This window comes from Cynocephalus volans, chromosome 6, assembly GCF_027409185.1.
Source record: "Cynocephalus volans isolate mCynVol1 chromosome 6, mCynVol1.pri, whole genome shotgun sequence".
Classification (NCBI taxonomy): domain Eukaryota; kingdom Metazoa; phylum Chordata; class Mammalia; order Dermoptera; family Cynocephalidae; genus Cynocephalus; species Cynocephalus volans.
This window is the reverse complement of record NC_084465.1, coordinates 126,287,700-126,311,194: the sequence shown is the minus strand read 5'-3', so window position 1 is coordinate 126,311,194 and position 23,495 is coordinate 126,287,700. Positions and strand designations below refer to the sequence as shown.

At 40.7% G+C, this 23,495-nt stretch overlaps 1 protein-coding gene across 7 annotated transcripts in view; it reads right to left on the bottom strand.

Moving 5' to 3' along the window:
* ZMYND11 (zinc finger MYND-type containing 11) overlaps positions 1-23,495 on the bottom strand; it is a 116,663-nt gene that overhangs the window by 72,364 nt on the left and 20,804 nt on the right. The gene's annotated exons all lie outside the window — the stretch shown is intronic.

The window sequence follows — 23,495 nt, the reverse complement described above, 5'->3', positions numbered from 1 at the left end:
TTCACTCTTGATGGTGAACCTTCTACAGGTTTTGACACGTACAATGACAAGTACGCACCACTATGGTATCATACAGAGTATTTTTAAACATTTATGTATTTTTAAATTGACACATTGATTGTACGTATTTATGGGGTACAGAGTTATATATTTCAGTACATGTACTCAATGTGTGATGATCAAATCAGGGTAGTTAGCATATTGATCATCACAAAAATTTATCATTTCTTTGTGACAATAGCACTTGAGCTCCTCTCTTTTAGCCATTCAAGAACATACAATGAATTATTGTTGATTGTAGATGCCTAGCACCACTATCTTCACTGCCCTAAAAATCCTCTGTGCTCCACCTATTAATTCCCTCCATCCCTTCTAACCCCTGGGAGCCACTGATCTTTTTACCGTCTTCATAGTTTGCCTTTTCCAGATTGCCATATAGTTGGAATTATACGGTATGTACACAGCCTTTCCACATTGGCTTTTTTCACTTAGTAATATGCATTTAAATTTCTTCCATGCCTTCTTATGGCTTGATAGCTCATTTCTTTTTAGTGATATAATATTCCACTGGCCAGGTATAATGCAGTTTATTTATCCATTTACCTACTAAAGGACATCTTGGTTGCTTCCAAGTTTTGGCAATTATGAATAAGGCTGCTATAAACATCCTTGTGCAGGTTTTTGTGTGCTCACAGTTTGCAGTTGAGAAAATACCCAGGAACGTCATTGCTGGTATTGTAAAGTGTTTAGTTTTGTGAGAAACTGCCAAACTGTCTTCCAAAGGGCCTGTGCCGTTCTGCATTGCCACCAGCAGTGAATGGGAGGGAGCTCCTGTTCCTCCACATCCTCGCCAGCATTTGGTGGTGTTAATGTTCTGGATTTTGGCCATTCTAACAGGCGTGTTGTAATACTGTATCAATGTTATAATTTTCAATCCCCTAATGACATATGATGTTCAACTTTTTTCATATGTCTTCTTTAGTGAGGTGTCCATCCAGGTTTTTTTCCATTTTTTAATCAGGTTGTCCATTTACTTATTGTTGAGTTTTACGAGATTTTGTACATTTTGGTTAACAGACTTTCATCAGATGTATCTTTCCAAGTATTTTCTCGCAGTCCATGGTTTATCTTCTCATTCTCTTGAAACCGTCTTTCACAGATCAGAAGTTTTAAATTTTAATAAAGTCCAGCTTATCAATTCTTTCTTTTGCGGGTTGTGCCTTTGGTGTGTATCTAAAAAATTATTACCACAGCCAAGTTCAGCTAGGTTTTCTGTTATCTTTTATGAGTTTTATAATTTTGTGTTTTACATTTAGATCTATGATCCATCTTCAGTTAATTTTTGTGAAGGCTGTAAGGCCTGTGTCTAGATTCACTCTTTTCTTGCATCTGGATGTCCAGTTGTTCCAGCACCATTTCTTCAATAGACTATCTTTGCTCCACTGGATGGCCTTTGCTCCTTTGTGAAAGTGCAGTTGACTGTATTGATGTGGGTCTGTTTCTGGGCTCTCTATTCTGTTCTACTGTTCTGTTTGTTCCTTCACCAATACCAGATTGTCTAGATTGCTGTAGCTTTACAGTAAGTCTTGAAGTTGGGTACTGTCAGTCCTCTAACTTTGCTCTTCTCCAATACTATGTTGACTCTTCTGGGTCACTTGACCTTCCATATAAACTTCAGAGTCAGTTTGTTGGCATCCATGAAATAATTTGCTGAGATTTTGATTGGGACTGCACTGAATCTATAGATCAAACTGGGAAGAATTAATATTGTGACAATATTGAGCGTTCCTATCCATGGAATAGCTCACCATTTGTTTAATTATTCTTTGATATCTATTATGACTCATGTAGTCTTCCTCATACAGATCTTGTATATATTGTGTTAGATTTCTACCTAAGGGTTTTCATTTTAGGGGTTGCTAACGTAAATAGTAATGTGTTTTTAATTTGAAATTACACTTGTTCAGTGCTGGTATACAGAGAAGTGATTGATTTTTGTTTAACTTTGTAGCCTACAACCTGGCATAATCGCTTGTTTTTGTCATTGTTGATTCTTTTGGATTTTCTACATAAGCAGTCATGTAGAACCTACAAAAAAAGACAGTTTTATTTCTTCCTTCCCAATTTGTATGCTGTTTATTTCCTTTCTTATATTATTGCATTAGCTAGTGCTATGTTTTAAACGTATAGGTCCCCCCAAATTTCATGTTAGAAATTAAAATCAAAGGTGATAGCATTAAGAGGTGGGAACTCTGGAAGGTCATTAGGCTATGAGGGCTCCTCCCTCATGACTGGGATTAATACCTGTATTAGTCTGTTTTGTGTTGCTATAACAGAATACCTGAGACTGGGTAATTTTTAAAGAACAGAGGTTTATTTGGCTTACGATTCTAGGACAGCTGCTTCTGGTGCAGGCTTTAGGCTGCTTCTACTCATGGTGGAAAGTGGCAGCAGCCGGTGGGTACAAGCAGATCACATGGCGAGAGGAAACAAGAGAGAAAGAGGAGGTGCCAGGGTCTTTTAAACAACAAGCTCTCGTGGGAACTAACAGAGCGAGAACTCACTCATTAATCCCCCATCCCCCAGGGAAAGCATTAATCCATTCATGAGGGATCCGCCTCCACGACTCAATCAGTTTCCAACACTGCCACATTCACGATCAGATTTCCACATGAGTTTTGGTGGGGACAACACATCCAAACTCTATCATTCTGCCCCTGGCCCCCCAAAGCTCATGTCACTCTCACATACAAAATATAATCATTCCATCCCAACAGTCCCAAAAGCGTTAACCTGTTCCAGCACCAACTTAAAAGTCCAAAGTCTCATCTGAGACCCAAGTCCAAACTCCTTCCAGCTGTGAACCTGTGAAAATCAAAAACAAATTTATCTACTTCCAAGACACAATGGTGGAACTGACATTGGATACACATTCTCATTCCAAAAGGAGGAATAGATCAGAAGAAAGGAGAAACAGGCCCCACACAAGTCTGAAACCCAGCAGGACAGACATTAAGTCTTAAAGCTCCAAAATAATCTTCTTTGACTCCAAGTCCCATATCCTGGGCACAATGGGGCATCTGGGCCCCCAAAGCCTTGGGCAGCCTCATTCCCACAGCTCTGCCAGGCACAGCGCACTGGGCAGCGCTGGTGCCTGGGTCTTTTCCAGGCCAGCGTTGTACACTGCCAGTGGCCCTACAGTTCTGCGGTCCTAGTGGCAGCCCCACTGCCTTGGCTCTACTAGACATTTCCCCAGTGAGGGCTCTCTGTGGGGGCTCCAACCCCACTTTCCTGCTCGGCATTGCTCTAGTAGATGGCCTCTGCAGTGGCTCCGCCCCTGAGGCAAGTCTCTGCCTGGGCTCCCAGGCTTTCCCATACATTCTCTGAAATCTGGATGGAGGCTGCCATGCCTCCACTGCTGTCATGTCCTGCCAGCCTGTAGACTTAACACAACGTGGACACCACCGAGGTTTCAGGCCTCTACTCTCCAGAGCTGCTGCATGAACCACACTTGAGGCTGCTTGAGGCAGGGCTGCTCCAACCAGAGCAGCTGGGATGCAGGGAGCAGTTTCTCAAGGGCAGCTGCACCCTGGGACTGTCCTCTAGGACAACTAAGTCCTTCTGGGCCTCAGGGTCTTTGATGGCAGAGCACTCTTCCAGACTTCTGAAATGCCTTCAGGGTCTTTTTCCCATTGTCTTAGTTATTAGCATCTGGCTGCCTCACCAGCAAGATAATGTCTTTAGTAACCAGTTTATCTGCTTCACCCTTGCTTTTTTCTCCAGCTCTCTGCTTCTCTACCACATGGCCAGGCTGCAAATTTTCCAAATCTTTACACTCTGCTTCCCTTTTAAATTCTGGCTTTACATCATGCCTTTGCCACCATAACTCAGAGTAGGCTGTTAAAAGTAACCATGCAGCTTCCTTAATGTTTTGCTGCTTAGAAATTTTTTCCACCAAACATTCTGGTTCACAACTCTTAAGTCCCACTTTCCACAAAGTCCAACGGCACAGACGCAATGCAGCCAAGTTCCTTGCTATGGTGTAGCAAAGGTGATCTTTTGTCCAATTCTCAATAAGTTCCCCATTTCTATCTGATACCTCATTATCCGCATGGTCTTTACTGTCCATATTTCTATCAGCATTCTGGTCATAACCATTTAACCAATCTCTAAAATCTTCCAAACATTCTCTCATCTTTTTGTCTTCTTCTAAGTCCTCCAAATTCCTTGAACCCTTGCCTAACACACAGTTCCAAAGCTGCATCCACATTTTCAGGTATCTGTATAGCAACACCCCACTTCTTGGCACCAATTATCTGTATTAGTCCATTTTGTGTTGCTATAACAGAATACCTGAGACTGGGTAATTTATAAAGAATAGGTTTATTTGCTTACGATTCCGGGACAGCTGCATCTGCCATGGGCCTCAGGCTGCTTCTACTCATGGTGGAAAGCAGCAGGCAGCCAGCTGGTACAAGCAGATTCCGTAGTGAGAGGAAGCAAGAGAGAGAGGGGAAGTGCCAGGGTCTTTTAAACAACCAGCTCTCGTGGGAACTAACAGAGAGAGAACTCACTCATTAATCCCCCCACCTAAGGAGACACTAATCCATTCATGAGGAAACAGCCACCATGACTCAATCAGTTTCCAACACTACCACATTCACGATCAGATTTCCACATGAGTTTTGGCAGGGACAACACATCCAAACTCTATCAATATCCTTATATAAAAGAGGCTTTGGAGAATTGCCCAGCTGTCCATCTCTTCTGCCATGGGAGGACACAGTGTTCATCTCCCTTTGCCTCCTTCCGCCATGTGAGGATGCAGCTAGAAAGTACCATCTTGGAAGCAGAGCAGACCTCACCAGGCAACAAATCTGTCGGCACCTTGATCTTGAACTTCCCAGCATCCAGAAATGTGAGAAATACATTTACATTATTTATAAGTTACTCAGTCTGTGGTATTTTATTACAGCAGCAGGAGTGGACTAAGACAGGTACAACTTCCAGAACAATGTTGAAAGCAGTGGTGAGAGGGGACATACTTGCTCATTCCTGATCTTAGTGGGAAAGCTTCATGTTTCTCACAATTAAGAATGACGTTAGCTGTAAATTTTTGTAGATATTCTTTATCAAGTTGAGGAAGTTCCCCTTTATTCCTAGTTCCGGGAGTTTTTATCCTGATTGGGTGCTTGATTTTGTCAAATTCTTTTTCTGCATCTATTGTTAAGTTCATGTCATTTTTGATGTCATGTTCTCATTCAAAATATTCTTAAATTTTTCTTGAGAGTTTTTTCTTTGGCCTTTGTGTTGTTTAGAAGTGTCTCATTTAATCTCCATGTATTTTGAGATTTTCCAGCTGTCTTTCTAATTTCTAGCTTAATTACATTGTGTTATGAGAGTAGACATTAAATGATTTCTATTCTTTTAAATTTGTTAAGGTCTGTTTTATGGCCCCAAATACAATCTGTCTTGGTGAATGTTCTGTGTGAGCTTGAGAAGAATGTGTAATCTGCTGTTATTGGATAACATACTCTATAGATGTCAATAATATCCAATTGGTTCGTGTTGTTGAGACTATGTCCTTACTGATTTGCTGCCTGCTATTGCTCCATTTAGAGGCAACTTATATTCTCCAACTTATAGTAGTGGATTCATTGATTTCTCCTTGTGGTCTGATCAGTTCTTACCTCACATATTTTGGTGCTCTGGTGTCAGGTGCACATACATTAAGGATTGTTATGTCTTCTTGGAATACTGCCTCCTTTATCGTTCCTATTCCTATGGTCTGGATGTGGTTTGTCCCTGCCAAAGATCATGTTAAAATTTGATCCCCACTTTCACAGTGTGGAGGTGGGACCTTGTTGGAGGTGTTTGGGTCATGGGGGCAGACCCTTCATGACTAGATTAGTGCCCTCTCCTGGGGGTGAGTTCTTGCTGTCATGGGAATGGATTAGTTTCCACAAAAGCAGATTGCCAAAGAGTCTGGTTTCCTCGGTTTCTCTCTCTCACCTCCTCTCTCACTACCATGTGGTCTCTTTGCACATACCCACTACTCTTGAAGCAGCATGAGGCTCTCACCAGATGCAGCAGCCCCATCGTGAGCCTTCCAGCCACCAGAATATGAGCTAAATAAACCTGTTTTCTTTATAAGTTACCCAGGCTCAGGTATTCTGTTTTAGCAATGCTAAACAGACTAAAACAATCATTGTGTAATGCCCATCTTTATACCTAACAACTTTCCTAGCTCAAGAGTCCACTTTGCATTAAATTAATTTAGCTATGCCCACTTTCTTCAGATTAGTGTTAGCACAGTATAACTTTCTCCATCCATTTACTTTCAACCTATATGTGACTATATTTAAAGTGGATTTCTTGTAGACAACATATAGTTGTTTTTTGATCCACTCTTACAATCTCTGTCTTTTGATTGGTGTGTCTAGACCATTGGTATTTCAGGTGATTATTGATAGTTAGATTGTTACTACATTTGTTACTGTGTTCTATTTGTTGCCTTTGTCCTTTGCTCCTAGTCCTGTCTTCCATTCTTTTTCTGCCTTTTGTGGTTTTAATTGAGCATTTTATATAATTCCATTTTCTCTTTCTTATCATATCCATTATACTTCTTTTTTACTTTTTATAATGGTTGCCCTGGAGTTTGAAATGTAGAATATAGTAGTTGTAAAACTAACCCAAGTCCACTTTCAAATAACACTGTACTGCTTCACAGGTAGTACAAGTATCTCATAATAGCAAAATATTCCTAATTCTTCCCTCCCATCCCTTGTACCATTTCACTTATACATAAAAGATACACATGCACACACACACTCACACAATCAAATACATTATTGCTATTGTATTTTGAACAAACTGTTACCTGTTAGGAATAAGAATAATAAAAGTTTTTATTTTACCTTCACTTATTCCTTCTCTATTGGTCATCCTTTCTTCATGTAGATCCAAGTTTCTAGACTATATAATTTTCCTTCTTTCTGAACTTCTAACATTTCTTGCAAGGCAAGTCTACTGGTAACAAATTTGCTCAATTTTGTTTGTTTGAGAAAAATCTGTATTTTTATGTCTCCTGAAAGACAGTTTTGCTGCATATAGAATTGTGTTGTTTTTTTCTTTCAACACTTTAAATGTTTCATTCCACTCTTCTTGCTTACGTGGTTTCTGAGAAAAAAACCAGACCAGATGTAATTCTTACATTTGCTCCTCTATGAGTAAGGCATTTTTTCTTTACCTTTAATTTTCTCACTTTTGAATATAACGAGCCCAGGTACAATTTTCTGGGATTTATCCTGCTGGCTGTTCTCTGATTTTCTTGGATCTGTGGCTTTGTGTCTGACATTAATTTGATGCAATGCTCAGAGAATACTGCTTCAAACATTCCATGCGCTCTGTTCTCTTTCTTCCCTTTGGTATTCCATTATACATGTGTTAGCCTTGTGTAGTTGTTCACACATTTTGGATATTTTGTTCTGGGTTCCCTCGCCCCAGTCTTTTTTCTGCTTTTCAGTTTTGGAAGTTTCTAACTGTCCTATCCTCAAGCTCAGAGATTCTTCAGCCTTGTCCAGCCCATCAAAAGCATTCTTCATTTTTGTTACAGTGTTCAGCATTTCCTTTTGATTCTTAGAATTTCCATCTCTCTGCTTACATCATTCATTTGTTCTTCTAAGTTGTCTACTTTTTGCATTAAAGCCATTACCATTTTAATCATAGTTTTTAATAACTCCTGGTCTGATTCCAACATTTCTGCCATATGTTACTCTAATTCTGATGCTTTTTCTGTCTCTTCAAACTGTATTTTTTGCTTTTTAATATGCCTTGCAATTTTTGTTGAAAGGCAAACATGACGTACTGGGTAAAAGGAACCACAGTAAACAGGGTTTTAATATTGTGGTGTGAGGTAAGGGGAGGGGAAGTGTCCTTAGCCCTGTGATTAGACTGCAGGCTTCCGGCGAGCCTGTCCATGGACTGTGAACTTTGCCAGCGCTTCTCACCACCCCCACTTGGGTGGACTGGAGAGGGTGGCTGGAGAGGGCTGAAGGTGTGTGCTTCCCTTCCCCCAGGCAGAAGGATACAAGGGGCTGAGTTGGCTGTTACCCTTCCACCAGGTAGGCTCAGCTCTGATAAAACCCAGCAGGTTAGGCTCTGGTAGAACAGTTTCTGCTGAAGAACAGAATGCTCTGGCCCTTTCTCCCTTCCCCTGCCAGGAGCACAAGTGGATTTTTCTCTGTTTTTCACTGTGAGGTCCTGTTCTAGCTCCTGAAGGTGAAACTCAGGATGTGTGTGACTCTCAGAGGCATCCACACTGAGTCTCCAACCACTCATGAGCATCGTTCAGGGTTCCTGCCCCAGCACTGGTTCCCACAGAGGTTTACATTGTGGGTTTCTGTGCTTCTTTGTATCTGCATGTGCCTCTCCAATTTTTGGTGCAGCAGTCTGCCCTGTGGCCTCACTTCTTTGACAGATTTAAGGAGAGTTGATTTTTAGGTGTGTTCAGCTTTTACTTGTTGTTAGGACAGAGTTATGACTTTCAAGCTCCTTACATGTGGAACTAGAAACCATGGAATTGCTTTGTAAATATGACCTGAAATGAGAATACAGAATGATTTCCCAAAGAGGCAACCAATTGAACTAGTGCAATTTACTAAAAGATTTCTCTTTTCTCCAAAAAAATGTGATGCATTCCTAATCACATATTAAATTCTTCTCAATGCCAGCATTAGTTTCTTTGATCTGCTTGGTCTTTTGTCAGTGCCTCCCACCTTTCATTTTAACTTGTATATACAAGCCACACATGTAAAATCTATAATCATAACTAATCCCACGCTTTCCTTGATTTCTACATAATTATTGCATGTGTATTATCTGCCCAACAATATTATCAGTTTCTTAAAGCATGGCATATTTTAAACCTTCTTTAGGTCTTTAATACCTTTTACTATAAAGTAGACATTAAATAAACACATACTGATTAAATACTCTCCCCAAGCAATCCTCAGATATTAAGAAATGCACTGGTTACTACCAGGGGCTGCAGGGAGGGGGATGGCAAGTTACTGTTAAACAGGTTCGAGTTTTGGTTTAACAAGATGCAAAGAGTTATGGAGGTGGATGGTGGTAACGTTGCAAACACTATGAATGTATTTAAGTATACCGAACTGTACACTTACAGGTGGTTCAGGTGATAAGTTTTACGTTATGTATATTTTATCACAATAAAAACACTGAAAAAAATAATAAGAGGAGGAGGAATATGGCTAGTCCATAACAACAATAAATGGTGGGCTGCTGTGTTTAAAGAAGAGTAAGTACTGACCACACTCCCCAAAGAACCTCCACAACAGTCAGTCTGCTGCCCACTTTCCACATGTAGCAAGCATAGGATGTGGAGAACTGGCAAAACAGAGTACTTAAAGTAGATTTCCTGGTAGGTGTTTGCTTGAAGCAAAGCACATAATATTGAGAACAGGAAATAACACTATGCAACATATTGATCAAGTTTCCTGATAACAAAACAGGTCATGATGAGCCTTCTATAGGGCTTTTAAAAACGTTTTGATGACTTTTTTTCTTTTGCTTCAAAAGAATGTTTGCTTCACTAGTATGTATGTGTGTGAACATATACATATATATATCCAAAAACAGACTTTCAGATTTGGCAAAATAGTAGCTTATAAAACAAAATATTAGGGAAATGGCCAAACTTTTTTTAAAAAAACAGTTTTATTGAGGTATAATTAATGTACCATACAATTCACCTATCTAAAGTATATAATTCGATGGCTTTTGGTATATAACTTTATCAATTTTTAAAAATTGTGGTGATAGGGCAGAAGCTGCAGCTGTGCCCTTTAGATGGAATTACTTGGAGGCAAAAGGAGAGAAGTGGACTTTGATGGCCCCCAGGACAGCAAGACCACTAACAGGGTTCCCATGGACCCACGCAGGAGTGAGGAGCCAGAACAGCTGAGAAAGGGTAGCCATTCAGAGGCTGATGAGTCATTACAAGGTACCGGTGCACGGCCCATCCCATGGGAAGTGTTTGGAGCATGGGCGGTGGGGGAGACGGGACCACCAGGAGGACACTGGGACACAGCAAGGACAGATAATCAGCCCCCCAATCAGTGCAGGACCACTCGGAGGAGACTAGTCAGGAATGCAGAATTGCATGGGGTGCAGTTCGATGAAAAAATCTCAGGTCCAGATCAGAGTTTCTACACAATCCAGGTGCACCAAGTATCTGGAGAGCCGGAAGTACCTATAAGGTCAACTATTAAACTCTGAGCTGCACAAAAAGCCTTCCCTAGGGAAACAGCTGCAAAGCAGCAATTTACCTTAACCACACGCTCAAGTACTGGTTCCCAAAGGAAGTTCCCCCATTTTAGAAGTAAGCAAGGGACAAAAACTTAGTTCTGGCCCAAGCACACCATGAATGCCTTGGGGCCCACCAGGGGACATGAGGCATGGAGCCAGGGGCAGGATGCCTGCCCACAACCACTTACGCCACCAGCACCTTGGGGCCCCACCCGGGAACCCAAGGATTGGAACCAAGGACCGGACCCCACTCCCACATACAGGCACAAGACCAATGCCTAGAGACCCACCCGGACCCCCTTCCCACAACCAGGCACACAGTGTCAGGGCCTTGGGGCCCACCCAAGGACCCGAGGCATGGAGAATGGGACCAGATCCCCCTCCCACAACCAGGCACACTGTGCCAGTACCTCAGGGCCTGCCCAGGTACCTGGGGCATGGAGAAGGGGACCGGACCCCCCTCCCACAACCAGTTTCACCACACCAGTACCTCAGAGCCTGCCCAGGGACCCAGGATAAGGAGTTGGGACTGGACCCACCCTCCCACAAGGCATGCCGGTACAGCGCATCAAGGCCCACCCAGGGACCCGAGGCATGGAGAAGGGGACCAAACCTCCATCCCACAACCAGGCACACCTCACCAGCGCCTCAGGTCCTGACCAGGGACCTTGGGAATGTAGAAAGGGACCAGACCTCCCTCCAACAAAGGCACACCACGCCAGCGCCTTGGGGCTTGCTCAGGGACCTGGGGCATGGAGAAGGGGACTAGACCACCCTCCCACAACCAGGCACCTCGTGCCAGTGCCTTGGGGCCTGCCCGGGGACACAGGGTATGGAGCCAGGAACCAGACACCCCTTCCACAACCAGGCAACCCATGCCAGCACCTCATGGCCTTCCCTGGGACCTAGGGCATGCAGAAGGGACTGGACCCCTCTCCCACAAACAGGCTCACCATGCCAGTGCCTTGGGGCCCGCCAGGGGACCCAGGGCATGGAGATGGGGACCAGACCCCCCTCCCACAACCAGGCACACTGTGCCAGCTCCTCAGGGCCCACCCAGGGACCTGGGGCATGGAGAAGGGACCAGACCCCCCTCCCACAACCAGCTTCACCACACCAGTACCTCAGAGCCTGCCCAGGGACCCAGGATAAGGAGTTGGGACTGGACCCACCCTCCCACGAGGCATGCCGGTACAGCACATCAGGGCCCGCCCAGGGACCCAAGGCATGGAGAAGAGGATCGAACCTCCCTCCTACAACCAGGCACACCTCACGGCACCTCGGGTCCTGCCCGGGGACCTGGGGAATGGAGAAGGTGACCAGACCCCCCTTCCACAACCAGGCACACTGCACCAGTGCCTCGGGGCCCATGCTGGGACCTGGGCATGGAGAAGGGGACCAGACCCACCTCCAACAACAAGGCACACTGTGCCAGCACCTCAGGACCCACTTGGGGACCTGGGGCATGGAATTGGGGATTGGACATCTCCACAACCAGGCACACTGTGCCAGCACCTCAGGACCCACTCGGGGACCCAGGGCATGGAATTGGGGATTGGACACTCTCCACAACCAGGCACACAGCCAGCACCATGGAGCAAGCCAAAAACATCTCCTCCATGTGGATGGCCCACCACAGTCACCACAATATCATGGCTGCCATGAAGGCGGCTAGATGCCACAACCATCATGCAGATGGTCCACTATCCACCGGCGTGAGTTGACACAAGTAGAGTCACCAGCAGAGATAAAGAAAGGAGGAGGATATCTGTCTCCACAGAGCCTATTTCATGGTGACGGAAGAGACATTTGCTCTATGATAGTATTGGGGGACTTGATCACGCCTCTCAGCATTGGACAGATCATTTGGGCAGCAAATCAACAGAGTAACCATTATTCTTTCAGAGGGAGAGAAGAAATCTAGGGTGATTAGAGGGGGGAGGGGGAGATGAAGGGGGATGGGGCAGGATTGGACAAGGGGCATAAAGAATAATTACAATTTGTAATATATATGCTAGTAATATTGATTTGATCAACATATCTCAACGCTGAACCCCCAAAATATGTATAATCAATTTTGATTCAATAAAATTTTTTAAAAAAATTGTGGTAATATATATGTAACATAAAACTTGCCATCTTAACCATTTCTGAGTATATAATTTGGTGGCATTAATTACATTCAGTGTTTTACAACCATCACCATTATCTATTTCCAAAACTTTTTCATCACCCCAAACAGAAAACTCTATAACTATTAAACAATAATTTCTCATTTCCACAATTCCCAGGCCCTGGTGTCCTCAAATCTACTTTCGGTCTCCATGAATTTGCCTATTTCAGATATTTCACGAGTGGAATCATACAGTATTTGTACTTTTGTGTCTGGCTTATTTCACTTACTATAATATTTTCAGTGTCCACCCATGTTGCGGCATGCATCAGAACTTTCTTTTTATGGTTAAATATTCTATTGTGTGTATATATAACACTTTGTCTACTCATCTGCTGATGGATTCTCAGGTGGTCTCTACCCTCTGGCTATTGTGAATAAGGCTGCAGTAAACAATGGCAACCACCATCTGCCCGAGTCTCCTTTCAATTCCTTTGAGTATATACCCAGAAGTGAAACTGCTAGATCACACAGTAGTTGTGTGCGTAACCTTCTAAGGAATCAGCGAACTGTTTTCCCCAGCAGCTACACTGTTTTACAATCCCACAAGCAGTGTACAAGTGTTCCAATTTCTCCACATCAACACCAACACTTGCTATTTTCCTTTTTTTTTTTAAGTCATAGCCATGTTAGTAGGTGTGAGATAATATCTTATTGTGGTTTTGATTTGAATTTCTCTAATGACTAATGATGTTGAGCATCTTTTCATGTATTTATTGGCTATTTGTACATCTTCTTTGAAGAAATGTCTATTTAAGTCATTTGCCCATTTTTAAATTGGGTTGTCTTTTTTTGTTGTTGAGTTGTAGGTATTCTTTAAATATTCTAGATACTAATCTCTATCAGATATAAGCTTTGTAAATATTTTCTTCTATTCTGTAGGCTGTTTTTACACTTTCTTGATGCTATCCTTTGAAGCACAAAAGCTTTTAATTTCAATAATGTATAATTTATCTACTTTTTCTTTTGTTGCTTCTGCTTTTGGTATCACACCTAAGAATCCATTGTAAGATCAAAGGTCATGAAGATTAACCTCTGTTTTCTTCTAAGAATTTTAGGGTTCTGGCTCTTGTATTTAGATCAATGACTCATTTTGAGTTAATTTTTGTATACAGTGTGAGGTAAGCAGTCCACCTTCATTTTTTTTGTTTTCTACATGTGGAAATCAAGTTATCCCAGCACAATGTGTTGACTGAGACTATTCTTTCCCAACTGAATGGACTTGGCATCCTTGTGAAAAATCAATTGTCCACAAAATAAAATTGGATTCATTTCTAAACTCTAAATTCAATTCCATTAGTCTATATGTCTATCTTGATTCCACTACCACCCTGTTTTGATTACTGCAGCTTTGCCGTAAGTTTTGAAATGAGGAAGAGGAGGAGAAAAAGCAACCAAAGAAATGGAAGACTAACAGAAGCTTTAAAAAAAATAATGGGTTTTTAAAGTTACCTTTGGCTACGAGGTGCAGCAAGAAGAGAAAATATCACCAAAACTTGATTTTGGGCTGGGAATAAGGTAGAGGTGAGTGTCAATGACAACACCAAGATTTCTGGCTTACACAGGGTGTTTTCAATTGAGACAAAGAATTTAGGATGAAAACCAAGTTTGCAGAAGGCAGTGGTGTGCATGTGTGCTGAGTTTGGTTGGGCAGACTAAGTTCAGGTGTCTTTGAGACAGCCAAGGGGAGATGTTAAGCAGGTATGTGGATATGGAGCTGGGAGTTGAGGAGGCTATGCTGAAGATCTAAATGTTGGGGCACCTACCTAAGAATGGTAACTGAAGCCATAAATGTAGACTAGATTGCTCAGGAGGGAATGTAGTAAAAAAAAAAACCTAGGACCCAAGAACTAGGAACAAATCCAGTATGTAAAACTTCTGGTCTTACAGAAGGCCAGTGAAGACAGGATTTCCACAAGTACTGAGTATTGCTGAGAGCCAAAAAGCAAAAAGAATTGAAAAATATCCACTATATTTAACAAAATGTTGGTCACTGGTCACTTTAGCAAGAGCTGTTTTGATGAAATAATAGAGCCCCAAATCAGAATGAAGTGGCTTACTGAAAAAGCGGCAGGCGGAGAAACAGAAATAGAGAATAGAACTCTTTCTAGAAGACTGACTGAAGAAAAAGAAAAGAGGTAGATGGAGAAGTAGCTGCAAAGAGATGAGAGGTCACATAAAGGCCTGTGATTATTCAAATTTTATTCTCATTTTAATTTAAATAACACATATATATATGATTCTTCAAAATTCAAATTGCCCCCAACTCCCCTACTCCTATTCCTGCTACCCCAAGGCAATCACTGCCAACTAGTTATGTTTTTTGGTATTTGCCTCTGTATTTATAAATAACATGATTATCCTTCCCATATCTATTGACCTCCTACCCTAAGTCAATTAATCTCTTTCATATACACTCCTATCCCCAACAACATATGTACATGATCCTTCTTTTTATACTCTCGACAAAGTCATGGCCCAACTTCTGGCTAAATCCCTATTCACCATTTAAATTATTAGAATGATGTGCTCACCCTCACAGCTGCTCTCGACTCTTGTCCCCTCCTCAGCTCCCTGGGACTGTCCAACAGTTTCCCCAGGCAGAGAGCAGACAGCCTTGGGGTTACAGTTGTGCCCTACTTGCTGCCCAGTACCTGAGAAAAATGCCTTCCTCCTCTTCAGCCAGCTGCATCACGGTTAACAGTGGGAATACAAGTCCAGTCGTAGTTGCTCCAGCATGGCCAGAAGTGCAAGTCTACATTTTCTCCTAATACTCCTGTTTCTGGTGGGGCATCACCTGTTTTGGGTTGGCCTAGTTCAGAACTGCTCTGGCTTTCCCTTTTCAGAAAATACACCTCAAGACTTCTGCAGCAAAGAAGACGGTAGTGACCTGGCTGCAGGCTCTGGACATACAGCTATTCTCTCACTTCCACCAGAGGGACCTGGTGCTTCTAATTCTTGAGATTTTCAGGGTTTTGAGGCTCAAATTGAAATGTTCCTTGCCCCTCTCCTGCAGGCACTTAGTTTTCCTGCTAAATCAAAAGACACTTCACCTACCTTCTTCCAGTTTCCAAAATGTCATATTTTCTGTCCTCCTAGTTTATCTCATTCTTTTATTTTCCTTACATAGGTTTAGGTATTTTACTTATTTTAATAGGGTTTCAGGAAAGAATACATGCTCACTTCATTGTGTTTTGACGAAAGTCAGGTTTGAACTGTTCATTTCAAATATAAAAGACTTGAAAATGTTTGATTCTATAACAGGCTTTACTCAAGAAGATAAGGTTAACTACATAAGAGAGAGAAGAACTATGTTAACTTTCTAGAAAGCCAGAAAATGAAATCCAAACCAGAGAAGAAATAGTCTTTATTAGGAACATTAAAAACATGCATATCATATCAAAATTAACCATAACTCTAACCATATATGAAAAGGTTTATTAACATTTTTAAATCTAGAGAATCCTAAAGAAAACACTTGCTATTCAGGAATCTCCCATAAAAATACTGAAATCAATATGAAAGAGTAGAGAAAAGATAATATTCAGTTTTCTCTTGGCTAATCATAGAAAGTGGGAAAATATAAAGGCTTCTCTGTTAGCCTCAAGTACTTGACATGTAAAAATACCCTCCTACGTACTTACACAACCTGCATTTCACCTGCCAGAGCAACTGTCACACAGCACATCCCTATAACTGCATGTTTGTTTTACCTTCTGTACTGTACATTCTGTAGGCTGGAGACTATACCATTTAGCATGGTATCCATAAGCCTGACACACACTAGGTAGTCAATAAATATTTGTTGTATGGAAAAGTCTGGATTTAATCATTCCAAAACCCTGTAAAATGTTGTAGCCTGGGGAAGTAAATAAAAAAAAAATCTACGTAAACAGAAATTTTGGGTGCAGATTGGGTAATGCAAATTTTTGCATTTTGAATAAGTTAAAAACATGAGCACATTCAAAAATGACCTAAAGCACAGTTTTGCTATCTACAGCATATTTCTCCATAAAAATGAAAGTCTACAAAGAATCATAAATTGTGGAAGATATTTGGGTTGTAATTGCTCTTGCAAACAATTTACCAAAACAAACAAAATGGATATATCATCTAAACTAACTAAATAAATGCAATTGGTATGTCATCTAGATCTAAAAATTTTAAACCTACATTATGAAATCTAATTTAATTAGTTTTTCTACTTGCCCTAAAAGACTTGTTTTACCCAAAATGGGTAATGTGTCCAAACCCAATGAATATTAACTTACAAAAACTCTTTTATTAAAAACCTTAATATTTTACACTTCTAACAGAAAGCAGCCTGTAAAAACATAGAGCTTAAACTTTCAAAATGTAAAAATTCTTTATTTGGAGAAAAGAAAAAACGTTCATAAGGAAGAATGTCACCTGCAAATAAAATGGAATAACATTAGTAACTATTAATTTCGGCACAAACAGAAAGAACTAGAAAGATGAAGGTTAAAGGATGTATTTTTCTTTACATCTTGTAATGTAAAATTACAATTAAATATAACATAAATGTCTCCTTATTGAGCAAAGATAAACAGGTATCTCATTAAAATGTTATATAGCTAAGAGCTGAAAATATTTTGTTAGACAACACTCCTAATTTTGCATTTCTATGCTGTTGGACCAAAAAAGTGGGGTTTTTTAAACCAATGTTCTAAATTAATATTACAATTGGAAGTTTATAAAATTACAAGCATAATACATTGTACTTTTGTGATAACTTTCTGTTTTGTATTTATGGTGATTAACTATTTTTTCTAATGTTTCAAATACCTAAATATTAACTCCATTGATATAAAAGGAAATACTCTCCATTGTCTCTAACAATTCAGAGTAAAAGCATACTTAATTTTGTTTAACAGACATTAAAGAAAATAGAAAAAGGAACCAGTTCTATTAAGCTGAGTATTCTTCTTAGTGGAAAGTTTTGTCAAATTTTACATATTTAAAAAATGAATCTAGTCATCATTTAGCCAATGTTTATTGACCACCTACTATTTGCTAAACCCTGTTCTAATTCTTATGACATAATGGTGAACAATTCAGAAAGGTTCCTGTGTTTATATATCTACTATTTGTGGGGAGTGGTGAAACAGATAAACATGAAAACAAATGAGATGATTTCATACAGTGATAAGTCCTATGAAAAAAATGAGAGGAAGGACAAGGGTGAACTAGGCAAAGGGCAGGGATGCTTTAGACTGGGTCAAGGTTGCTATGGAGGTCACCAGTGCTGTTCTCCAAATATTTTCAGCTATCCCAGGCACCGGCAGGATTGTGCTTCCCCACAGCACCGAGATTCGGTGTGGCCATGAGACAGGTAACCTAGAGGCCAGGGTCCCCTAAGTGCCCAGGCGCTCGCTGCTGCTCATAGGTCCAAAACAGGAAGGGAATCAGTCATAACCCTTTGTTCTGAGTTTCTGTTCTTGCAGATGGCAGGAGTTCATGAACCATGAAATACTAGACTGCCCTCAAAATGTATTCGCTGAAACTGAAATATGGGCCCCAGAGATGAACTCTGGTGAATCTCCACCTAAGGAAGAGCCAGGTTCTCCACACCTGCCTGTCCCTGCTTTGTGTCATGGGTCAACCACAACAGAAGTCTCAATCAGACACCTCTGGACTATACCCTGCACTAGCCAAGGGCTCAAGGTTTAGCCCATGGGACAACTTCCTGAGGTCCTGATGTTGCCCAAAGGTCACATTCCTTCCTGGCTCCAAATGCAAATTTGGCTTCAGAACTGACCAGTGAACTATGTCCATAATCAACCAATCCAAATTGAACCAGCTTGTATCCTTCATTTACCATGAGAAGATCTCAGTGAGGACTTGGGCGGGAAGTTAGGCAGGAACTTTGGCTATATAAGATGACCCTATTCCCTTGTTTGGCAGACACTGCTTTGGGAGCCATCCCCAATGTCCTCCTTACTTGCAAGTAATAAAGCCTTCTCCTCCTACCCTGGTCTTTGTGGTTTTGCACTTTCTGAGGGACAGACCCACAGTTCAGTAACAGATTTATCAAATGGAATCTGAATAAAAGTGATTTATTCCGCTTCCATATTAGAAGATTTAAGACTTTCACTACGATTTACTATGCCTTCTTTTTCTCTATACTATGAGTAAAGGCAATGCCCCAGATGTGGCTACACTGTCAGCCTACATCTCGGAACAAAGACAATTCACAGCAGAGTTCCCAATCTATCTGTGACAGGCATGTGGTATATAGCAGGAATCACTGTTTCCAGCCACTGAGTTCCTGAGGTTGCTTGTTATCACATCATGACCTAACCATCCTGCCTTTCACAGAAAGTTAAGAGTTTATATATGAGGTAAGACTTGAATGATGAAAATTAGCTAGCCACACAAAGTGGAAACATAGCAAAGGCCATAGGAGAGAAAGAATTTCGCATGTTTGAGGGGCAGAAAGAATGGTGGCTGACATACAGTGAATAAGGAGAACTGATGAAGAGAGGTGGAGAGGTACTAAGATCAGATCGTGCAGGATCTAGAGCTCACAGTCAGCTGCTTGGATTTCAATATAATTTCAATGGATGGCAATTGAGGGTACTTTGAGCTGGTGTGGGGTGGGAGGGATATCAGGGAGAAGTAAAAAGCTCCACAATGGATTGAGAATTGTTGGCAGTCCCTTTCTACTACCAAATCCCAGGTGCCTGGTCTCAGGCTCAGGTAAGAGACCAAACCATACCTTTCTTCAGAAATTAAGTGGCAGTAGCAAGTCCCTATATATCAATAACAACTCTAAATGTAAATGGACTAAATGCCCCAATTAAAAGACAGAGTGGACAGGGGACTAATATCCAGCATATATATGGAAATCAAACAACTCAGCAAAAAAACAAATAACCCAATTTAAAAATGGGCAAAGGACCTGAACAGACATTTCTCAAAAGACACACAGATGGGTAATAAGCACATAAAAAAATGCTCAACATCACTAATCATCAGGGAAATGCAAATTAAAACCACAGTGAGATATCATCTCAGCCCATTTAAAATGGCTATTATCAACAAGACAGAGAATATTAAATGCCGGTGAGGATGTGAAGAAAGGAAAACCCTCCTACCTTGTTGGTGAGAGCGTAAGTTGGTGCAGCCATTGTGGAAAGCAGTATGGAGGCTCCTCAGAGAACTAAAAATAGATCTACCTTACCACCCAGCTATCCCACTGCTGGGTTTATGCCCAAATGAATAGAAATCATCATGTCAAAGAGACACCTGCACTCCCATGTTTATCATGGCACTACTCACAATAGCCAAGAGATGGAATCAACCTAAATGTTCATCAACTGATGAATGGATAAAAAAAACTGTGGTCTATATACACAATGGAATACTACTCAGCTATTTTAAAAAATCCTGTAATTTGCAGCAAAATGGATGGAACTGGAAACCATCATGTTAAGTGAAGTCAGGCACAGAAAGGCAAATCTGCATGATCTCACTCATATGTGTAATCTAAAAAAAAAAAAAGTGGTTCTCATAGAAATAGAGACTAGAATAATGGTTACAGAAGCCAGGAGGGGAGGGGGTGGGGGAAGGGGTAGATTTACAGATACAAAGCTATACAATCCACCATATGTGCACCACTGTGCAGTATATGCACATTTGAAACAATACACAGTACCCCACAAATCCACAAATACGTACAAATAAATGTTCAAAAATAATTAATTTAAAAAAATTAAATGATACCAGAGAATGAATCTTCAGATGTTGACAGTGAAGGAACCTAAAGAAAAGTCATCTGGCCACCTGACATCCCTACAGCAAAGCCATACACAGAATTTCCAGTTAGCTTGCTAGTGTCTCACCCTTAAACATAAACAGACAGCCAAGGATCAGGAGACATTTGAGAACAGCTTCTCAATAAAAGCAGGAGACATTTGAGAACAGCTTCTCAATAAAAGAGAGAAAGAGGCCACATCGACCAAAGAGAAAACGGTGAGGGGAGGGAAGAAAAGGAGGAACTCAAGCCAGAAAATGCAGAAACAGTAAAGATTTTCAAAACATATGTAAGGAAGTTAATGTCACAGATGAGTAAGAAACAGAATTGAATCTATAAACCATAAATAGGACACAATAACAAAAATATTCAGAAAACTTTTAAATACAATAAATACATTCAGTTAAAGAGTTAGAAGACAAAGTTGAGGCAATCTCCCACAAAGTAGAAGATGACGACGACAAAAAACATACAACAGGAGCCTAGAGGAAACACTGTAATATGATACCTGAATAACAGAAGTTTCAGAAAGGGAAAATGGAAGGGAGAAAATTATCCAAGAAACAGTTCAAACAGGCATCTGCACATGGAAAGGGCCATCACATGACCAGCATACGAATGGAAAGAGGACCAAAGTAGCACTTCAACACACAATGTCAAAACACTGACGGGAAAAAGAGCTGAAAAGCTTCCAAGACAGGGTGACAGGGAGAGGTCACAAAACAAACCGATATCAGATTTCTCAGTAGCAACATGGAAGCCAGGAAATAGGTGAATGCCTTCTAAATTCCGAGAAAATTATCTTCAACCTAAATTTCTAATCCATCCTAATGACCAGCTTGTGAAGGTTGACTAAAAACATTTTTAGTCATACAGATACTCCAAAAATTTACATCCTATGTACCCTTCCTCAGGAAGCTAATGATAATAACCAAGAGAAAGGAAGACCTAAGATCTTCTCTTGTCCAGTAAATGGGGGATTCGACACAGGAGGAGCACACCTGAAGAAATCCAGTCCCTCCTAGAGCAACAGCATGACAGGCCCCAGGAGGGGTGTCCCCATGGAGTAAAAGTGAAGCTGAGCAATTAATTCAGAATCAACAAACACAAACCTATACCGATGAACACACAAATCCATTATAAACCATAAACAAATTTATTTAGATCTATAAAAAAATCTTAAATGAAATTTTTGCAAGTGGAATCAAACAGCACATCAAAAAAGATGCATTTTTCCAGAAATCCAATGATGGTTCAATATTAGGAAATACATCAACATGATTACAGATATCAGAAGAGCAAAGAAGAATATGGTCACTTCTGTATATGCTGAAAAAGCACCTGACAAAATTCAATACCCATTCATATAAAAAACACTCAAATAAGAATTGAGAAATACTACTTTAATACATACACATCAGCCTCGAATCCATATTACTTAATGAAGAAATATTAGAAGATTTTTCTGCTACATTGAGGAAAAAGTTAAGAATCCTCACTATATGTATTCTCACTTAATGCTGCATTGGAGGTATAATTTACGAATGCAATTACACAGGAGAAGGCAGTAAGAGGAATAAAAATTGGGGAAAAAAGAGGTAAAACTACCTCTATTTGCAGATGACATAGATGACATGGTTATATATCCAGAAAATTTGAAAGAATGAATGAAAAGTATAATCAAAGACAGAAAACTGAAATCATCAAATACTTGAAGAAAACATAGGTAAATTCCTTTAAAGCCAGAGAATGGGAAAAAACTTTTCTACGACTCGAAATCCAGAAGCAAAGCAACTGGAGGAAGACTGATAAATTTGACTAGCACCACAAAAACAAAAACACAGAACCTAGAAACCCACAAAAACAAAAAATAAAATTAAAACGTTTTACATGTCCAGAATACACCATAAACATGGTACAGGAGCCAAGGAAAAGCTTCCCTTCTGCCCTCTGAAGGTTAGCTAAAAATGAACTGACAACAGACAGATGAACAGGAAAAAGAGACATACACATTTTCATTAATGTGCATGTGGACACAGAGTATGACACGCAAAGGAGGGGCCAGATTGATGCTTAAATACCCTCTTCATCAGGGAGAGGGAAGTAGGGGTTTAGGAATATATGATTTTCAGAGGAAATAAATGAACAGTGGCCTGGGATGAAGTAAGGGGGGAAGAGGATGTGGAACTTCACTGTGAACACAGGTTGTCTTATTAAGTAGATAAAGTCCCCTCCATAATCTCTGGGAGCTGCTCCCAGAAGAATACATGAAAAGTCTGTCTGGGTGTGATGACAACTCCCAGTCTCTTCTCTTCTCAAGTGGTTTCCTGGTTAACAGTCACATGCCACATAACTATGTTCCATCAGTGATGGACCGCATACACCAAGGTGACTGGAACAATAGGCTCCACAGAACCTGGGGGTGCAGTAGGCTGAACCATCTAGGTTTGTAGACGTATACTCTATGATGTTTGCACAATGATGAAACTGCCTAAGGACACATTTCTCAGAACTATCCCCATCGTTAAGCAAGGCATGACTGCATTTGATGAGATTCCAAGGGAGTAGGGTCTTAAGACAATTGGATTTCTTTTGGAAATAAGTTTCCTTAGTCAGATAAGGAAATTACAGAGAGTCCCTCCCTGAGCTTTAGGAAAGTGAATCAGAGAGGGAAGCAGGAGAAAGTGAGAGAGAGATTGAGGCTGCTTCTTCAGTTCACCATGTCAAAGTGCCATATATTACGGTGTCATTTTCTGAGCCCCAACAAAGGTAAAAATATAAATGGAAAACTGAATAGGCAAAAATAAGAAATATTTGCAGTGCATATTGTAAATTAGGGCTAATGTCTCTAACATGTAAAGAACTTCTAAAATCAGGAAAAAAACAAAAGCCCTATAGGAAAAAATGAGCAAAAGATACAGATGGGCAGAGAAAAAAAAAAAAGAAAGAAAGAAAGAAAAAAGAAATGCAAAAGGCCTGTGAAGTTATGGAAAGATGCCTAATTTCTCTCATAATTAGAGAAAAGCAATTTTCAGATACATTTAATACACAGTTTCTATACAGCAGACTGCCAGCTCTAAAAGCCTGGCAACGGTGCTAACCGGTTAGCTCACCAGTTAGAGCGTGGTGCTGATAACATCAGGGCTCAATCCGTGTACCAGCCAGCAACCAAAAAAAAGTAAAAGCATGTTTATGGACTCTGTTGTGTGGGCTATA